At 39.6% G+C, this 4,646-nt stretch overlaps 1 long non-coding RNA gene across 1 annotated transcript; it reads right to left on the reverse strand.

Moving 5' to 3' along the window:
- Window positions 1-925: 925 nt before the first annotated feature.
- LOC144992574 (uncharacterized) lies at window positions 926-4,232 on the reverse strand. Its single transcript, XR_013656639.1, has 2 exons — window positions 3,918-4,232; window positions 926-3,852 (listed from the first exon to the last, which is right to left on the reverse strand). It is a non-coding gene; the product is annotated as an uncharacterized LOC144992574 (long non-coding RNA).
- Between the last annotated feature and the right edge of the window lie 414 nt (window positions 4,233-4,646).

Genomic DNA, 4,646 nt, shown 5'->3' on the forward strand with positions numbered 1-4,646 from the left:
TGTCTTGAAACAGCAAATCAAGTTTGTTATCTTGACTTCACATTTGAAGGCAGCCCTTTAACTCATGTTTTAATGTTGAAATGTTATGTGTTTTTTTTACAGTGCATATATAGTTTGAAAACAAAAATGAGATGAATCCAAAAATTTTTTATTGACGACAAAACAAATGTCAGATTTTGAAACGAGATGGCATGAGTTTCACTCATTGACTATAAATGAGACGTGGACCGAGTGAGTGTGACATCACTCACCCAAAAAAAAAAGACTTATTTCCAGCTCCAACCAAACAAAGTCAAGTCAGTCGCTAGTTTTGTGTGATGTGGACGCTGCCACGTTGGAGCAGCCAGTAAGCAGTGAAAGGTCTGAGTCGGTCAGAGTGACCATTTCTATGGAAGCCACTCGAGCCAATCAGGAGTGAGCCTATTGGAAGTCCACTCCCCTTCCGCTTGAAAGCAGGCTGAGGAAAATCTATCAATCAAACGTTTTGAATTTATTGAGGCATCTGATTGGCCAGTTTATAACTTGAATAACTTACATTGAAGATAAAATATCATGAAAAAAATTGGATTGACAAGACCATGTTTTAAAAAAAAGTTAGCTGAGGAAGAATGGTTCTTCTGATTGAAGAGAGCTTCACTCACATGGTTTGTTTCCAGTCTGAATACACTATGAGTATGTGTTTTATAAATGATCCACATTTTCATCATCAGAACACAGAGAATTCATGAATAGTCTATTTAAATGTTCATATTTATTGGCATTTTACTTTGGAAAATGCGTGATGTTATATTCGAAGTTTAGAAAGAAACCTGCCATGAGGCAGACCTCGGTGCTGCCTCACCTCATGGTCCATGCTGTACTTGAACAGGAAATACACAAAATACTGACATTTTGAGTGTACAAATGCCATAAATGATCAGAATCTTACATATAAATTGCATTTATTGCACAGATTGGAATGCACATGTGTATGGCAGGTGAGGCGCTGCTTCACCAGGCTCCCCTGACTGCAGGTACCTGCGGATAAAACTCAGGGGAAGACCAAAATGTCAGAAGATGAACCACAGACCTTATTTTTGTGTGTTTTTGTTTTCAACAATCATCAGCGTATTTGTTGACCAGCCTTCTGGACCAGCGGGGAACTTATTTGCATTTTAAAAGAGGAGATTTGCAGCTCAGAAGATTTGCTGAAAGTTGTTTACACTTTCTGCACAGTTTACATTCCGCCCTCTGAAAGGAATTCACACATTATTATACATTATTCATAAATAAAAAAAATGAATAAAAAAAAGAAGAAACAATCTGCGTTTATCTTCCTTGAATCTTCACTTTACTAAATTCTGTTGTCTCTTTTCAAAGCCAATTCAAACCAGTAAAAACAGAGTTTGAGTAGTTCACAAGCTAATTTTCCATAATGGTGTTCCAAGGACAGGTCAAGTGGTGGTGTAATGTTGCTGAAAGCATCCCATGAAGCCTGCTGTAGTCTGGAAAACACACCACAACGTTAAAGTCTGAATTTTGCCAAAAGCCAGATCGTAAAAACCACCAAAAAACTGTAATTTACTCTTTTGTGATGTGGTTTCAGCTAATTCATTCATACCTGTTCAGCTGACACCGTTTCAATCAAGTTGATGTGTTATCAAATATGGAGAGTACTGAAAATGAAACACTCAAAGATTATGATTATGATGCCATGGCGAAAGGTCAGAGGATTAGACTCACAAGATGATCTCTTCACCTGAATCAAAGCAAATACCAAATCCTGGAGGGATTAGCTCTGAACCTTTTTCATGCAATTATTTTTAATACAGTAGTGGTTTTGTATCTTACATGGAAATGATTAATGCACTGCAGTATGAGGGGCCATATAAGACATTATTTATTCTGAATCATTCACATTCATACATTCTTGCTCTCACAGTCATATATACTCTCTTTTGCATACATATATTCTCTTACGCATACATATATTCTCTCTTGCACATACATATATACTCTCTTTCGCATACAGTTTATGTTTCCAGAGAAAAAACATGTCTTGTTGGGAAGAGACATGTCTCTCCAAGGTGGAGAGCTCCTGTCTTTTCCGACAGGAGCTCTCCATCCGCTGCATTGTTTCCATCATTGATCTGTCTGTATCTGATCCACATGACAAAGCTCTGCAGACACTGGGGTGACAAGCTCAGAGGCTCCAGTATATTTTACTTTCTGTTAGGAATTGAAGATGAAGTTAGTGAAAAAACATAAAGACTCATTTGCTTCTTAAGCTATATTTACATTGCCTTCTGCAACGTGCGTTCAAGTGGCCACTTTTTAAATAAAAAGTGTAAACGCACATGAACATGTTTTGGTCTTCAACGTACAAAAATCATCCAAATATAAATGGTTACATCCACAGAATGACCATAAAATGTATAATTTTTTGGTTTTACTGGTAGAAGGTTTTAGCAATCAAAGCAATGTGGGAAACTATATTTTTTAAACAAAGTTTTGCTTCATCATCTGGACAAAAGCAAGTAGTAAGAGAGGATTTTCCCCTCTGAACTGATGCTTTTTATCACTTAACATGACATTTAGCATATGTACCACTGTAGCATTCCAGCCGGACTTGATTCAGACGATGGACTCAATGATAGTAACTGATGGACTATGATGGGGTATTCCAAGCCATTTATTTACTCCACAGTCATAGTCAAATTCAAATTAATTTTATTTATAAAGCACCTTTCATGTCACACAGACAGCTCAAGGTGCTTTCCATAAAAAACAAACAAGAATACAATAAAAACAAACCCCACACATTAAGTAAAATAATTAAATAAGCCCCTCATAATAAAACACAAGAAAAAAAAAACAAGCACAAGTAAAAGAGAAATAACAGAGCTTAAGAAAAGAGAACCCAGAAGGCGCCGTCCGCCCTGTCCTCCTGTCTGCCGGGGTGTCAGCATCTATGCAGCACAAGCACAACTCATCCCCAGCACCCCCCACCCCAGAGACCCCCAACCCCCAGGCCCAGAGCACCAAACGTGGGCGCACTAGGCCCGGCAGCTCGGGGAGTCGGAACAAGAGATGCCAGAGGGCAAGCATGGACAGAATCTCTTCGAGCCCGAACATTAACACCCCGGCCAAGGGTGAGAAAACACTCATAAACAGTCTAAAATGTAAAAGTAATAAAATAAGAAAGTTAAAATATAAAAACAGGTAAAATATGCAAATATTGATTAAAATAAGATAAGATGATTTAGTGCCTAAAAAAGTCTAAAATATAAATTAGAATAAGTTAGAATATAAAAAGACTAAAAGACATTAAACAAATAAATATTTGATAAAATAGCATATAAAATATAAGAGTAAAAATACCACGTATAAGATCTAATTAAAAGCTAAGTTAAATAGATGAGTCTTTAGTTTCTTTTTAAAAACCTCAACAGAGGATGAGGTCCTCACATCCTCAGGCAGGCTGTTCCACAGACGAGGTCCGTAGTGTCTAAACTGTCACGGTGCCTCTGTCAGACTCCTCCCACTCGTCTAGTTCCACCTGACGCAACCAGCTGTTCCTCCTCATCTCATCTTCCCTGCAGCTTCATAAGGAGAGCCTGGATCATTATTGTACTCCACCGGTGCTTAGCCTGGCCTCTTCTAGTTTTTGCCTTGCCTTGTCTTTGCCTGTCTCCCCCACGCTCATACCTTGTTTCTCGTGCCTTCTCAGGAAAACCATTTCCACGAGGAGCTCACCTGGTTGCTGTTGTCACCCGCTCGCCTAATCCCGTTGCCTCTCTGGGTCCGTCTCGGATCCCACGGTTGCTGCCTTCAAGACCCTCCAGCCTCCTCCTCTGGCCGCGCAAAAGAGCTCTGGAATTTACCCTTGTTCATCAAGCCAACTCTTTGCTGTGAAATTAAACTCTGTTCTCGCTTACCCCGCTGCCTGCCGAGTCTCCTTTCGGGTTCCAGCATTTGGGTCTGCAAACCTCGCGAGATCATGACATAAACGAGGCCTCGCCGTGGTTTTTGTCTTGACTCTAGGGACCATCAGCAGGCCCGCGCCTGAGGATCTTAGGGGTCTGGGAGGTTCATAATCTAAAAGCAAATCTGATTATAAAAGAAGGACCTAGGCCATGGACAGTCTTAAAAACTATTAAAAGAATCTTAAAATCAATTCTGAAGCTGACAGGGAGCCAGTGCAAAGATTTTAAGATCAGTGTAATGTGTTCCCTCTTCCTGGTTCTCGTTAAAAGGCGTGCAGCAGAGTTCTGGACTAGCTGCAGGCGATTGAGAGTGGTTTTATTTACCCCAGAAAAGAGGGCATTACAGTAATCTAATCTTGATGAAATAAAAGCATGAATTAAGATTTCAGCACTGGCTCTAGAGAGAAAGGGTCTCACTCGGGCGATATTTCTGAGATGGTAAAATGCAGTCTTGGTTACTTGATTGACGTGTTTTTCAAAGCTAAGATCTGCATCTAAAATCACACCCAGGTTCCTTACTGTATCACATATTTTCATATAGTGAGTTGACAGATAAAATTGGACCCTATCTCTCTCAGCTTCAGAACCGATAACCAAGACTTCAGTCTTGTCCTGATTGAGCTGCAAAAAGTTCTCTCCCATCCACATTTTAATGTCTAAAATACAGTTTAAAAGGCCATC

This window comes from Oryzias latipes, chromosome 6, assembly GCF_053564925.1.
Source record: "Oryzias latipes strain Hd-rR chromosome 6, Olatipes_Hd-rR_3.1".
NCBI lineage: Eukaryota > Metazoa > Chordata > Actinopteri > Beloniformes > Adrianichthyidae > Oryzias > Oryzias latipes.